The 17,056-nt window shown below is 42.3% G+C and overlaps 1 long non-coding RNA gene across 1 annotated transcript in view; it reads right to left on the reverse strand.

Annotated features, from left to right (window-relative positions):
* LOC127210286 (uncharacterized) overlaps positions 1-16,085 on the reverse strand; it is a 90,364-nt gene extending 74,279 nt beyond the window's left edge. Inside the window, exon 1 of the long non-coding RNA XR_007833269.1 lies at positions 15,962-16,085. This is a non-coding gene — a long non-coding RNA (uncharacterized LOC127210286). The remainder of the gene's footprint in view (positions 1-15,961) is intronic.
* Positions 16,086-17,056: the final 971 nt, after the last annotated feature.

Raw genomic sequence — 17,056 nt, forward strand, 5'->3', positions numbered from 1 at the left:
GGCACTGTTGGGGATGGAGACAGGAGTGTCATTGGAATTTTCTGGTTAACAGTCTACCTTCAGGTCCTGTGACCTAAATGGAATAAGGTGGCAAATGACAGAGGAGGACTCAGTGTCCTCTGTCTCTATGGGAACTCAGCACACACTGGTTTACATATAGTGCATACACTTGTTTACACACAGACACACACACAGCTACACACACACAGCTGCAGCATTATCTTGCTTGAAAAAACTGCTTACCTTTCTGTGTCTTTTAGACAAATTCCAACTATTTAAAACACTGCCAAGAGCCTAGGAGAATTCTGAAAACACCTAAGAGAAAAGAGTGGTCACATCTTCCCAGAATACCACTTCAAATTCTTCAGATACTATTTAAGGAAGTAATGTATTAGTCTCTTCCCTAATGCCACAGGTTCCTTTTCATGTGGCATTCAAATAATGATCTCAACATACTCCCTCTCTCTCTCTCTCTCTCTCTCTCTCTCCATGTCTCACTTTGTAGCCTTGGCTGGCCTGAACTCTTATGTGACCTTGAACTCACAGAAATCTACTTGTTTCTGCTTTCCTACGGCTAGGATTATTGTAGCCATGCCCATAGGCCCTTCCCACTTCTAAAAGCTGGAGTGCATGCATGAACAAAATTAAAACAACAGGACTTTAAAATGGTTTTTAGAATAAGACAGAAAATGTGGTAGCGCATGCCTATGATCTCAGCCTTTGAGAGACTGAGGCAGGAAGACAGGGGCTCAGGTCAGCTGCAGCTACATAGAGAGCTGGCAGCCACTCCATGAGACCCAGCTTAAAAAAAAAAGGCCTAGAATAATGGTGGTGATGGTCATGGTGGCAGCAGGGGCAGCATGCGGTGCATGAGTGTGTGTGTGTGTGTGTGTGTGTGTGTGTGTGTGTGTGTGTGTGTAGGTCCTAGGACAACTTTGTAGAGTCTGTTCTTATTTTCCACCTTTACCTGGGTTCCGGGGATTGAACTCAGGTCAAGAGCCTTGTGCAGTGTTTTCCTGCTGAGTCATTTTATTGGTTCGAAGAAAGGGAACACAGATCTTCAGAAGGATAAGACAGACTGAAGCAGATTTTGATAATAAATCCGTATGCAAAACAGATGGAAGGAAAAGCAGTAACGGAGAAAGATCTCAGGTGAGTGTTTTTTGTTGTGTTTTGTTCTTTTAGCTCTGTCCTAACATTTGAGCACTAGGGAAGATTTAACGAAAAGGAAAAGAGGGAAGGAATGAATCCAGGATTCAGTTTGGAATGTGGGCATCCTATTGGCTATATAGGGAAGCAGAGGTGACTCCCAAGATTAATTCAAGAAAAAAGGAAATGAGGCTCACCAGCAAAACCAACTCACAGGATTGTGTGAATGGAACGTGGAGAATTTCAGTGCCACAGTTAGTATAGAAACATGGCCACACACATCTTGTAACTTAGCAATATTTTGAAATTGGATGGACCACACCTGTTTCTTCAAGGACTGTGAAAATTATTAAATCTGTTAAGAAGTCACAGAAACCAGAACATATTTTCATTGTCACTACGGGAGAAGAAAAGAGACCAGAAAAGAGATCTGTGGTGCCACCTACTGGCATGTGCATGCTGAAGGACGGAAGAGGATGAAGGACTGAATTCAGGGATGCTGCGCTGTGCCTCTGTGGTACCATACGCTGGTATAAAATGGCCTTCCATACCCTCCAGCTTCCTCTGCTTGAAATTAACACTCTTGCTTGCTGAGAATGGAGGTGCATGGCTTTAACCCCAGCTCTCAGGAGACAAACGCTGACGAATCTCTGAGTTCCAGGCCAGCTTGGGCTACGAAGTAAGACCATGTCTTAAAGTAATCAAACAAAAAAGTGTTAACAAGCAACACAAAACAAAAGCCACTGTTGCCTTCTTCTTGAGACAGGGTCATGCTGTATAGCCCAGTCAGGCCTTGAGCTTGCCCTGTTTCTCCTGCCCTAGCCTCCCCAGAGCTAGGATTATAGGCATATTTCTCCATGGCTGGCTTTACATAACTTTTATTTGTCTATTTGTCTACTTAGTGTTGGGTGTGTTGAGCCTTGCATCTGCCAGGCAGGTGCTTTACAGCTGAGCCGTATCTTTGTTGGTGTAGGTGTTTTGGGCAGAGATAGCACTCATGGACACGGGTCACATATAGAGAGATCTCTACCCCAGCATCCCCCAGATGGTCATTCTAGTAATGAACAAAGCACAGTAGCATCTTTTTCTTTTTCAGTCAAGAGCTGGGTGAAAAGACCCCATAGGTGACACTGTCCGACACTTCTGACTTCTGAATGAGGAACCTAATTACCTCTGATTGAGTGTCAGGGCCAAGAGCCCACGAGCAGGCAGGCACTCTCTACCACCATGGCCCTAATTCCACAAAAGATGCTCTTATCACCATCATGTGGGTGTGAAAGTTACTCAGTATGTATTGTCTTCAGGCTTGGGGGTGTAGTTCAGTGGTAGGATGTATGCCTAGCATATGTGATGTCCTGAGTTCAGTTTCTAGTGTGTAAATACACACACACACACACACACACACACACACCAAATACACATGCATAAACACATACTACACACACATACACTCACACACACCAAATGAACATTCCATATATAATAAACACACACCACACACTTATAAACCACACACATACACTCAGAAACCATATACACCACACACACCATACCATACCCCCCACATACACAAACACATACCACACACAGACACACACACACACACTACATACACATTTCACATACACACAATAAACACATACCACACACATACACTCAGAAGTCATATATACCACACACACCATACCATACACACCCCACATACACAAACACATACCACACACACACAGTACATACACATTTCATATACACACAATAAATACATACCACACATTCACACCACACACACATACATATACATGCTACAAGCCATCACATTCCCTATATTCACACACTATACACACATAAGCACATAGCACACCACACACTTATATGTATTACACTCAAACATACCACATACACATACATATACACACCCGCCACACACACATAAACACATACCACACACACACATACTGCACACACTGCACAAACACACACTCCACACGCACCACACACCACTTACCACATATACCATACATACACACATAAACGTACCACACATACACCACACAGACAAAACACACTACACACACACGCACACACACACACACATGTACACACACACAGATAATATTTTATATTTCTTGAAATTCTTTCAGGAATATCTGAAAAATAGTTATTTTTTTTCTTGGCTTGTATACCCCACATATTGGTTCTCCGGATACTTTATTTTTATGTTTTCTGTTTTGCAGAGCACCAAGGAAACTTCATGCAAACACAAAATGGTATTATGTGTCAGACACACCACAGAGGAGAGCAGCAGCTCTTAGGAGCTCAGGGACCTGGGTGCATGTGTCGCTCCCTGCAGGGCTCCTCAGTTAGTGGAGAAGCATGTGCTCCGCAGTATGCTGATCAGGTGGTTGATTCATAAACAACCACGAGTCCCTGCAGCTTCTCTCGGGGTGAGGATTACCTGTAAGTCCTATCTAGTAATAGGAGACCAGCTTAGGCTACAAGAAAGCCTGATAGACATACAAACAGAACTGAACCAAAGTAAACCAAACAAACCAAGGCTAGCTTTCTCCACCATTCTATTTTTCTAGCCTTTAGAAATGACACTCATCCTCACAAATGTAATTTCCACACCCTACCTGAACTCTCTCTAGAGTTTACCCCAGGGCCTCAGGGTTGACACTAACACTCAAGTTCTGATTGTGCCTCCCCTATGGTGATTGGCGAATGGCTTTCCAATCCTTCCTTAGAAAAGCCGGTGTCACCAGCCCATGTCATCTATGACTCTGGCTCTTATACTGGCCTTGTTTCTTGTCCTAGACATGTGGGGCTCACACCTGGCCATCCCTTTGCTAGATTCTTTTCTTGCCTGGAAGCCTGAATGTGTTCTGGGCATAGTTTATGGGTATCTTTCCTTCAGTTAAAACACCATTTCTGCACAGCTGATTTTCTTGAGCTCCAATGGAAGCTAGGTCTGATGCTGTTTAATTTTTCTTATGGTCCTTATGATCTGCTGGATTCTGTTGTTTGTTTGTTCTGTTAAAGCTCCATGACATAGCCCTTTATTGTTTACTTTTGTGTTGGGAGAGTTTGAAAAATGACTTCTGTGTAGTAAAAAATTTCCTCTCTCTCTCTCTCTCTCTCTCTCTCTCTCTCTCTGCACTCCCATCTCCTTTTGTCTCTCTGTCTATGTCTATCTGTCTTCCTTTCTCTCTCTCTCTCTCTCTCTCTCTCTCTCTCTCTCTGAGACAGTGTCTCATGTAGCCCAGGCTGGCCTCAAGCTTTCTACGTAGTGAGTATGACCTTGAACTTCTGATTCTCCTGCCTCTATTCCCTGCATTCTGGGATTAGAGATCTGCACAGACATACCTGGTGTGTGAGGCTCTGGGGCTCAAACTCTGGGCTTGATGCATGTTCCCCACTGAGCTACATCCCCAGCCTGTAACAAAAATGTCTGGGAGCCATGAATGAGAGAAGAACATGAACAACCTAGTCAGTGTACAAATCTGAACTTCATGGGGATGGACAATGTGTGCTGCAGATAAAGCCAGAAGTGCCAGTGTGACCAGGCACTAGTCTGTGGCATGTTAATGTCTCAAGCAGAGGACAATACATACACATTGGAAATAGCCTTACAGTACTGGTAGTGTGATGGGAGGGGTGGCTCTCCTTCCTGCCCGTGTCCTCTCTCCAGAGGGCTAGGCCCTCTCCTTTGTCACTTTCCTTTTCTCTCTGCCTCTATGCACCCTGTTCTTCTGTGATGTGGCACTATTGAGTGGCACCATTAGGATGGCTTGGGGACTGAGAGGAGCAAACAAGCCCTCCTTGTCCCATCTTCTTCCTTGTGTAAATGCTGTGTGTATACACTGAGACCCGAAGTCCCTGGTAAAACGAATGCCGGAACCCAAAGGAAACATCTGCCAGAGTTCAAATAAAGGGCTCATTCACAACTCAGAGTGAATAAGTAAACTTTCTGGTTTCCAAGGAATAGTTGTGGTATTTGAATTCTAATGGCTGGCTACATCAGAAAATGACAGACATCCCCCACCCTCCCACCCCCACCCAGGCCAAAAATCCCATGTGACACCTCCACTTTCTCTCTGTTTCTTTTCTTTCCTTCCTTCCCTCCTTTCTCTCTCTCTCTCTCTCCTCCTCTCTCTCCCTCTCCCTCTTCCTTCCCCCTCTCTTTCTTTGAGACAGGGTTTCTCTGTGTAGTCCTGGCTGTCTTTTGTCTGCCTCTGCCTCCCAAGTGCTGGGATTAAAGGTGTGTGCCACCACTGCCTGGCTCTCTTCGTTATTTTCAAGGATCATGGGAAGGAAGGAAGGAACGTTGTACCATGCACAGATATGCTCACAGCCTCCAGTTAAAGCACAGGCGGACAGACTAGCCCCTATTCATTCATTACACATGCTGTTGCCTATTTCTGCTGGACCCTTCCTCTGCCCTCTGTCTGGGACAAATGTCTCAAGAACACACCTGCTGCATGAACATTTACTGCAGTTAAACCGTCGTCCTTCTATTATGTCTGGGAGAGTGTAGACATTGTCCGTGGGCTCTGTTATGGTATGGCCACTGTCTGCCAAACAAGGCTTTGAACCATAGTCCTTTTGTTTTTAAAAGGAAGGATTAATTTGGGCTCAGCGTTTGAAGGAATACAGTCCATTATGGCAGACAGCGTACCACCTGGTCATGTGCCCACAGTCAGAGAGTGAGGAGAATATAATCTTTGCCGTCTCTGAAAAACCACCACTTATTCATCTGCACACAGGTATTCTAGACTCATCTATTCATTGTATGGGCTCATGTAGGCAGACAATGGTTTTATTAGTTTATTTCCTGTCACCAACTTTCAATTTAGGAATGGAAATAACTATTGCTTCCACTTCACACTAATATATATATATATATATATATATATATATATATATATATATATTTTTTTTTTTTTTTTTTTTTTTTTTTTTTTTTTTACTATTATGTGTATGGGTGTTTTGCCTGATGCCTGTAGAAGCCTGAAGATGACAGTAGATCACCCAGAACTGGAGTTACATGATTGAGAGCTCCCATAGGAGTTTTGGGAATCGAACCTGAGTCCCCTGGAGCAGCAACAAGTGCTCTTAACCCCTGAGCCACTAGTCCCTACTTCCCACCATTTTAACTTAACTATCTCTCTCTCCCTCTCTCCTTATAGCCCTCCCCCACAGGGTCTCACATTGCCTAGGCTGGCCTCGAACTCACTGTATTTGCTGAGGCTAGCCTCCTCATCTCTCTGCTTACACCTCCTGAGTTCTGGGATTGCAGGCACGTGTCATTGCTCCTGATTTATTTGCTACTGGAGGGGTACTTGTGCACACGAGGAAAGCACTTTACCAACTTGGATAAAATATGTGGCCAGCCCCAAATGCTCACTACTTTTCATGGTCTTTCTTTTGGCTGTCCATGGAGTTGCCTCCCTTTTTCTTGGACAACTCCATACAAGCCTTCGTTATCCACTTAAATGGCATTTCCTGCCTGAGCACTTTCCTGTAAATATAATTTCAGGTGCTAGGTGGGGTGCGGATATTAAAATTTACTGTTGTGTATTTTATGTTATACGTCCATCATAGGCTCATACGTTTAGACATCTGGTTCCCGGCTGGTGAAGCGGCTCGGAAAGGTTATGGGACCTTTAGAATGTGGAACCTTGCTGGAGGAAGCACTTCACTGGGGGCGGGGCCTTGAGTCTTTATAGCCCTGTCCTTCTTCCTGTTCTCGCTGCATGTGACTCAGATGCGGTGTGACCTGCTGACATTATACTCCTGTCACCAAGCTTGTTATGAACTGAATCCACGCTGGAGCTCTAGGCCAAAACAAACCTCTTCACCGTGAAGTTGCTTTTGTGAGGGTGTTTCATCACAGTAACTGCCACAAAACCAAACCAGTTATCCCCCATACCATGCAGTCATTGAATTCCCCCTCTAAGGTTTTATCAAATCAATATCCTGGCTGCATTTTGGATGTTTCTAGTGAGCAGAGTCGCATGCTGGTTTGGCAGAAAAAAATCAGTAATATCCAAGTGGTCCTGCTTGTCAGGAACTTTCTTCAGATGACCGGAAATTCTCCTCCGCCCAGCCATTTGGTTCCCCAGGATGGAGATGGAACCCTACTTTCTCACGAACACAGTGAATTTAACAAGCTACTGGGGTTTCTTTTGTCTAAACCAACATTTCCCACACGATGTAATTCTGTAGTTTCTTCCTGTGCTTTCTCTTTGCTCCCTGCTCCATCTAAAGTGAAGTAATGGATTGAAAACAGGAAAGAGAATCGTTTGGCTTGGATTGACCAGATTTTAAAGGATCCCAGGTGAGGAGCCCTTGCATTTTAGTTTCTCTCTCTGCCCATAACCTGATTCCCAATAAAGCCTCATATATATCCATTTCTTATGTTTTTTTCATTTTTTTGTATTGTTTTGTTTCTTAAAATTTTTATTATTTCATTTTGTGTGTCAGGGGTGTTTTGCCTGCATGCAAACCATGCACTTTCCTGGTGCCTGCAGAGACCAGAAAGGGGCATCTGATCCCTTGGAACTGGAGGTACAAATGGTTGTGAGCTGCTATTATAGGTGCTGGGAATTGCACCCATGTCCTCTAGAAAAGTAGCCAGTGCTCTTAACCATGGAGATATCTCTCTAGCCCCTACTTTACTTTTTTTTTTTTTTTTTTAGATGTAGTCACAGGCTGGCCTTGAACTTGGCTGTGTGTCTGTGGACAGCCTCAATCTTCTGATTCTCCTGTTTCACCTCTGGAGTGATTATAGGCATGCTCCACAGTGCCTGCTTTATGCAGTGTTGGGACTTAAACCCTAAGCTTTGTCCACACTAAGCAAGTACTTATTAAAGGTTATTTTTTATAAAACTGTGTTTCTCTTAGTTTCTCTGTTGACATGGCTTTCACACGAATAATTTAGACTCTTTATATTTGTTTATAAAGCTTTACAACACAATCTTGAGCAGTTTAAGTTTGTTCTTAACCCTCCATGTTACCCTGACTTCACCTTTCCGAAATCCCCAAGTTACTTGCTTTTTGGTTCTTTCTTTGCTCCAGCTGAATCTTCTTGATCTCTCCTGCACCACTGCCTGTGGCTGAATGCCCTTGCTGAATCCCCTACTTCCTCTTCTAATTCCTCCTCCCCTGGCTGGCAGGAAGTCCAGCCCTCTTTTCTCCCCTGCTCAGGGACTGTCTGTAAACTGCTTTATTGGCATACAAGGGGACAACTGGGGAGCAGAGTTTGTACAACATTGAGACAGGAGATTCTCAGACAAGGCTTGCAACCAGATATGAGGGATACAGAAATCAGCATTTGAATTACACAATAACCTTATGCTAATAAGTACTATACCGATTATACTATACCTAAGCCTACATTATTTTCTAATATTTTTTTTTTTAACCTTAGTTATACATATGAGTGTTTTGCCTGCTCAAATGTATATATAGTGTCCATGGAAACTAGTTCTGGATAGGGTATGTCAGCTTGATATACACTAAAGACATCTGCGAGGAGGAAATCTTAGTTAAGGAAATGCCTCTATAAGATTGGTCAGTAGGCAAGACTAGAGCACATTTTCTTAATTAGGGATTGATGGCGAACTGCCCAGCCCATTGCGGGTGGTGCCATCCCTGGGCTGGTGGTCCCTGGGTTCTATGAGGAAGCAGGCTGAGCAAGCCATGAGAGCAAGCCTGTCAACAGCACTCATTCATGGCCTCTGCATCAGCTCCTGCCTCCAGATGCACCCTGATGTACTTTGATGATGAGCAGTGATAGGGAAGCCTAAACCAAACCAACTCTTTTCTCTCCAAGTTGATTTTGGTCATGGTGCTTCATTATAGCAATAGCATCAGATCCTTGGGAACCGAAGTTGCTTGTGTCCTGGTTAGTTTTATTGTTAGTTTGACACTCCTAGGAAGACTATTAACTACTGTGGAATTATCTTTGTTAGGTTAGCCTGCGGGTATATCTATATGGGTATTTTATTTTTCTCTCTTTTTCTTTTTTAACAAGTCTCACTGCATAGATTTGGTTGGCCTTGAACTAAGAGATCCTTCCGGCTCTGGGATTAATACTATGGGCCACCATGCCCAGAGGGTGGGCTAATTATTATTAATTAACGAGGAAGGGGCTAGCTTACTGTAAGCAGTGCCGTCGTCCCTGGGAAGGAGGGCTTGGCAATATAAGAAAGGCAGCTGAGCAATCCAAGGGAAACAAGGCAGCAGGCAGCATTCCTGAATGCTTCCCTGACTTTGCACTGTGATATGGAAGCGGAAGGGAAATAAACTCTTTCCTTCCCAAGTTGTTTGTGCTCATGGTGTTTTACCACAGCAATGGTAATGCTAACTAAGATGCGTGTGTATTTGCTCGTGGCTGTGTGTGGGTGTGCCCAGGCACTGTTTAAGGTCAGAGGGTCAGATTCCCCCAGCAGTTACCAGCACGAGTTATGGGAATCAAACCTGAGTCCTCTATAAGAGCAGTAGGCTCTCTTTTTGCCAGTCCATCTCTCCAACCTCTAGAATCTTTTCGTTTGTTTGTTTGCTTCTGAGACAAGAGTTTCTGTGTGTGGCCCTGACTGTCTTGGAACTTGTTCTGTAGACCTGGCTGGCTTGGAACACAGCCTGCCTCCGGAGTGCTGGAATTAGAGGCGTGTGTCGCCACCACCCAGCATCTCTATACGTATTTAGTTTCATATCTTTAGGCTGGAAAATATCCTACCCATCTAAGATCTTTCTAGATCATTCTTTTATTATCCCATAGCTTCAGAAATTCTTTGAAATTTATGCCACCCACAAGATTTTTTTCTTGGCTCTTGCATGTAAAAATCGCATATATTTAAGGGGCACCCTTGATGTTTTTCCTATACATACACAGCCACATGCTTAGTGAACAAACAATCTTTGCCTCCATTTCACTTGTGCTGAAAACTTTGCCAGGAACAAGATTCTTTGTCCTATAGGAGCGACGCACCCCATTATTAGTGGGCTTGTTTACTTGGGAAGTTTTAAAAGTCAACTTTTGGAGTTCTGGGGAGGATCATAGGAAATGAGACATGGTGAGTGCTGCAAGACACTTGGTAGGTCTCAGTAAACATAGACATTGTGATTAATTTCTTTTCCTGTGCCTGCCAAGAATTGCCTTTGCAGATTTGCACGTTAAAAGATTCTCTTAAATTTCGTCTCAATTTGTATCTGGTCCCTTGGCACGAGTGTGTTTAGTTTGCATGTGTGTGTGTGTGTGTGTGTGTGTGTGTGTTATGTATTTTTCTAAAGACAGTGTGTCTTGCAGTTTGGGCTGGCCTTTAGCCTACTATAATACCAAGCAAGGATGAGCTGGAATTCCTAATCTTGCCTCTGTCTTCTGAGTGCTGGGGCCATAAGTTTGTCATCACATTTAGTCTACATAATTAATTAAGTAGTTAACTAATTAGTGTGTTGGGGGGTGCATGTGTGTTTATTCATGTACATATGTTAGGGTATGTATGTGTGTCTCCACCGGTGCCACAGAGTCTAGAAGAGAGAACTGAGTCCCCTGTGGGGAGTATAGCATGAAGGTCCTTATGCCCACAGGTCTCCAGAGAAACCAGAGCCCACAGATCTCTAGAGAAATAAGGAATGTTAAGCACTCAGGATTTTCTTTCCAATGAGAAAGATGGAAAACCTGTTTTCCCATGCAGAAAGCTGAGAATTGGAGGGGATTACTAGCCTGGTGTTCTGTGTTATCTGTTGGGCTAGGCCATATCAAGCCCTTGCCACCAAACCAGGACAGGAGATACCTAGTAATCTAAATGACTCTTATAGTCAGAAACTACAACAAATTCCACAACCAGGACCGGCGGTAAAGTCTACACTCTCTATAATGGAGACCAGACCAGACCCTGTGGCACTTAGGTTAGTACAGGCAGCCTATCTCTAGAACACATCTTCTTGGAAAAAAAAAAAGACATGTACACTGAGTTGAGTTTCAGTGTAATTACACTTCATGTGTATCAGGAATTGTATTATACCAGGAAACTGTTTCCCAGTATACTGGCCTTCCTTAAATAAACTAGGAATACACCTCCTGGCATTAGACTCTCTGAAGTCTGATCCAGGCTGAAGAAGTCAGTCTGCACTGGGTTTTCATTCTAATTTCTTCGCAGATCAGTCACTGCCTGCATTGACACCTGTGAGGCTCCCTAGAGCTGAAATTACAGGCAATTATGAGTCACCCGACAGGGGTTCCAGGAATCAAACTAGGGTCTTTGGCAAGATCCACACATGTTCTTAATCACTGCGTGATCTCTTCAGCTCTTTCTACTTGAATTTTAAAGAAATATATTTTACTTTATGTGTGTGTGTGTGTGTGTGTGTGTGTGTGTGTGTGTGTGTGTGTGTGAATGTATGCACTTGGTTGTGAGTGTCCTAAGAGGCTGGAAGAGGGTGGAGTCAGAGGGAGTTGTGGTAGATCTGAACTCAGGTCCTCCGCAAGAGCAACAAGCTGTTCTAATGACTGTGTCATCTCTCCAGACTCCACATGCAGATTTGAAAACTGATAGATCAGGTTTGGTGGCACAAACTTTTAGTCCCAGACTTGGGAGACAAAGGCAGAAGGATTGCTATAAGTTTGAGACTAGCCTGGTCTATACATTGAATTCTAGCCTGGCTAGAGCTACAATGTGAGTCCCTATCTCAAAAATAAAGTAAAAATGAAAAAAAAAAATAAAGTGACTATTTTCAGCTGTGTGTGTGTATATACATATATATATACATATATGTATATGTATGTTACATTTTTATGCTAACATTTTATATTTATTTATTGAGACAGGATTTCACACTCCATACTAGGTTGGCCTGGAACTGACTGGATTCACACTTATCTCAATTTTTCTGCTTCATCCTCCCAAATGCTGTATTACAGGGATGAGCGACCATACTTGTCAATCTCTCTGTCTTTGTCTTTCTGTCTCTGTCATGTAGCCTTGTCCAGAACTTGCCATCCTCCTGCCTCTGCCTCTTAAGTACTGGGACTACAGGCCTGCAGTACCTGGCTCAGCAAACCCTTTACAAAGTGTGCTTACTTTTCAGTTTATTTACTTACTCATAGATTTTTATTTTGAGACAGAGTCTTGATATGTATCTCTGGGTGGCCTAGAATTTCAGTGACCCTGAGTGATGGGATTAAAGGCTTGTGCCATCAAACTTGTCTGATTGTTTAGTATTACTTCCTGTATCTCTGTAGGTTTTTGTTTTGCTTTGTTTTTCTGATTTCAACCCGTTTTTTCAAATTATTTGTGATTATAATAGACCTAATAATTGCTGGAGAATCTTGGCAAGTAAAAACTTGGATGCATTAAAAGTCATGGAAGGGTTTGTGCTTTTTGCTTGCTATTCTCACAAAAGCCTTCAGGCTGTAGACATGTATATTGTTGGAAGAACCACTGCAGCTCACAGCTCTCTGAGGTGTGCATTCCTAGACTTTTCTGGTTTTGTGCACAGCACTCAGGTCCAAGCTGGGAATACGAACTTTACTTTTTTTTTTTTTTTTTTAAACCTCCTGTTCACTTTAGGTAGTCAGTCAGACTCTAGACTCTAAGCAAAATAATCAGAATCCTTCTATGACTGAAAAATAATTGATCTCCATGGTCTTTTCAACTTTGAGCGATAACCTGCAGAAGTCCTTTGTAGGTTTTTCAAGTGGTCATTTAAAAACTACTAATTAATTTTATGTATATGGGTATTTTGTCTGCATGTACATCTACATCCAAGTGTGAGCTGCCATGTGGGCACTGGGAATCGAACTCAGGACCCTCGGAAGAGCAGTTGAGTGTTTCTAACTGTTGAGCCACCTCTCCAACCCCCGAAGTGATCATGCTGTTGAGAGGTTAGAATCATAGCTCTCTATAGCCTAGTGGGTCCTATGCTTCAGTCTGGTAGGATCCAATTGTGTGCCCCACATGAAGAAACGCTTTTTATCTTGTAGCCCAGGCTAGCCTTGGACTTGTATGTAAAATGATCTTGGACTTCTGGTCCTCCTGCCTCTACCTCCTGGGCAGGTTTTGTTTGTTTTGAGGCCGGCTGACATTAAACTCAAAGAAATCCTCCTGCTGTGGTGCCTACAGTGCTAGGATTCAGAGTGGGGGCTACCTGGCCTGGCTCTCTATACGTATTGTTGAAATCGTGTTTTTAGTCTTTTTGATGAATTTAGACATTCATTCAATTATCTTATTTGAATGAGACAACTGTAAAAGACAGGAGGCATACGTGCCCACACCTCACTCAGAATCACTGTTTATTTAGGATGTTAGACCTGTGTCTTGGAGTCCAGGTTGATGCTGGAGCCCCCTACACTTTTTTTTCACTTGTAGGCAAGGTCTCACTGTGTAGACCTGGCTGATTTGTAACATGCTGTGTAGATCAACCTGGCCTCCAAGTCACAGAGATCTACTTGCCTCTCTGCCTTCTGAGCGTTTTGGAGTTTCTCATTTCATGACTTCCTGGCTCTGTGTGGAACTCTCTGTGACAGAAGGGAGTGGTGCAAGGTCCGAAGAAGTGTTGTAGTTTAATTGTTCTTGTTACTTCCGTACACGCTTCCTTCTAGAACCCTGGAAGTGGTGGCATGGGGTGGGGGTGGGGTGAGGTTGTGGGGAGGAGCCAAGGCAAAGGAGAAGAGGCCTCATTAAACTGAGTCTTGAGTTTGATGTGCAGGCAACCTCCTGTACTTCAGGTACTTCTGCCAGAGGCCATCTTCACTGACCCACCTCCTTGTAATTATAAATCATATAGCTATGAGAATTATCCACGGCTTCTTAGAGTGTGGGTATCAGTGTCTTAAGACTGGATTGCTAGATTCCAAAGGGCATCCATATTTTGACCAGCTTTGTAAATTGACATGATAAGCCCTGCTAAAGTTCAAAAGTGGATTGCAAGTAGTTATTTCATGGTAACGATGACGGCTTAATGAAGGAACTACTGGAAAAGAGAAATCCATTAAGGGAACTGTTCTGTTTGTTACCTGTAGCTTCTAAAGTGAAATTGTTTGTTTATATTTTTTGTAATAATTTTGGTGACAGGAATATTTTACTTATACTATGTCATGAAGTCCAATTACTAGTTGTTGTTGTTGTTATTATTGTTATTATTAAAATTGTTTTTTTTTTTTTTTTTTTTTTTTTTTGACAGGGCTTAACTACGTAGCCCTCACTGGACTGAAACTCACTATAGGTAAGGGTAGCTTCACAGTCACGGATATCAGCCTGCCTGATTAAAGACGTGCTACCATGCTCAGCTTCAAACAGTGTTTTTGAGGATGTTAAAATTATATGAAATGTTTTGTATAATCAAAATGACAGCTAACTAGAGCCTAGCAATTCTATTCCTATATTTTACACAAGAGGCTGAAAACACGTCTAGAGAAATATTTGCATAGATTCATAACAGCCATTATTATGCATAATAGCCAAAACTGGACTAGGCTCAGACGGCCTCAAATCCGCTGTGACTGCTGACTTCTGCCTCTTGAGTACTGGAATTAAAGATGTACACCACTATGCCAGGCTAGGCATGAATTTTTTGAAGGGCCGTTTAAATTTTCTTCCTTGAGAATTTCACATACCCACCCACCCCCCACTCCAAGTGCTTCCAGGCGCCCTCACCATGTTGTTCCTAACGTCGTGGGGCATGCAGTTTTATTGCAGGAAACTCTCATGATATACCTTCTGAAGTGCTGAGACATAAGGTTAATGAGGTCTTTATCTTGATAATACATCATAGAAATAACAAAGATAAACGGATATATAGATAATATAGATAGATGGAGCGCAGGCAACAAGGGCGGCCACTAACATAACAGGATGCTAATCACAAGGCCCACATACTAGGATTCAGACATTCTTGGTGCAGTCGTTCTAGTTTTTCCATGTTTGAATAATTTTTAAAAGGAGACCACACAAAGGCATTGCTACTGAAGGTCGACATAACTCACCCTAGGCTAGACTTCTAGGAACAAAAAAATATAACATTATATATATATATATATATATATATATACATTTATATATATTTTCTGTAAGTATTGTATCCCAACAAGCCTTAAAATTGTTATTAATTAATCTTTTTTTCTGCTCTCTGTCCTGATGCAAGTATAATTTCCAATTTATCACACTATGTACATATCTGATACGTCAGTTTGAAGTTCAGAGACACGTGCGTGCCTTCACATCTTCTCTAAAACTTTTAAGTTGAATATGTAGAAAAAAATAATGTTGGCCACAGATTTTTTTATCAGACATTTGCTATATAAAAGTAATATATGTGCAAAAGGGAATGCTATCATCTATCTGCTTCTAATTGTAATATTAAAATAAGAAGGGCCTTATTTAGAGATGTTCCTGGGCTTTTTTTTCCTGGTAATTTTTTTTTTAATTTCATTGCATAATATTTTCCAGAATGCACAAGAACTGAATAAAGACGTGTGGTTTAATTTAGATAGCTTAAATGCTCACGAGTTAAATAAAAACACGTATTTTCTAACTTGTGGGAAGAAAAATCAGGATGAACAAGAGAAACTTAGCAAAGGAGAAGGGAAGTCCTTTCAGAAGGCGTTTTTTAACAAAGCAGACACTGTCCTGCTTCCTCTTGAGCCATATACATACTTTTTTTTTAACAGTTAAAAATATATTCAGCAGTGAGTGAGCAGGAGCTTCATGTATCTGGGTAAGGGAAACATCTTAGCAGTCAATATGAATAAATAAAGAAGAAAAGTTCCATTTTGAGTCGAAGAAAATACTGGAATCTTATAAATACTTACCAGAAACATTCCTGTCCTGAGAGAAGCCAGGAAGGGGCCGGCAAGGCTGCTTTAGACAGAGTCTTCAGTGTGTTGGGTCCGGAGTAGGCTGCGCCCGTTGGTACATGTTCTCATTTGCTCCATTACAGACCAGAAAACGCGGACTTCTGGTGCTAGTTCATTGGGCGAAGCTCACTAATCTAGCTGCCTTTTAATCAGGACTCCTTCAAGGCGAATCTGTATACTCAAGGCCAAGAATAAATAAACGAAAGCGTACTTCCTTGAGAATAATTGACGAGGAAACAGGAAATGGCTGTGGACATTCGGCTATTTACTTTTCTCTCACACACCTATCTGCAAACACCACTAATATATAGGATCCAGAGCAAGCGAACACTACCCGTGGGCGGGCGCACACGTGGCTTGTGGGTGTGACAGATATGACTGTGATCAACTTTTTAACTAAGGGTACAGCCAGGCTGGAGTGACAGAGTTTAAACGTAAAGGTACCGGTAGCTTTTCAGACTTAGTAGCTACTTGCTGAGCCGCATTTGTGTTCACGCCGGTATTTTCAGAGCTTTCTGCTGTCACCCCACAGCAAGGAGCTCCCTGGCTGACCTTCTTATATTATTTTCTGTTAGTGAAAATTCCAGGATATATAAAGTATTTGGATGGATCTGGAAAGTGTTATATTAATTGAGGTGACCCAAATTCAGAAAGCCAAAATAAATAAAAATTAATAGATAAATAAAAAATAAAAAAGCATATCTTGTTCATACGTGAATCTTGACTTGTAGTGTGTACATGTGTGTATATAAGTGAGTGTAAATCTGGCTAAGCCTAAGTGAGAAAGGAAGGAAGGAAGGAAGGAAGGAAGGAAGGAAGGAAGGAAGGGAAAAACACTTGTGAAATAACAGGCAGATCTTATGAAATAAAAATTATTATTGCAATGAAGAGAGTTGCAGATGTCACACAGGAACTCCAAGCTAACCTTAGAATAAAGTGACAATAAATAAAGACTGGCTGATGAGGTGGGTCAAGAGGTGAAGTACTTGCTGTTAGGCCTGATGACTTGAGTAGTTTGATCTCTGGGATTCCCCATGGCAAGAGGACAGA

The sequence above is a fragment of the Acomys russatus genome, chromosome 27 (genome assembly GCF_903995435.1).
Source record: "Acomys russatus chromosome 27, mAcoRus1.1, whole genome shotgun sequence".
NCBI lineage: Eukaryota > Metazoa > Chordata > Mammalia > Rodentia > Muridae > Acomys > Acomys russatus.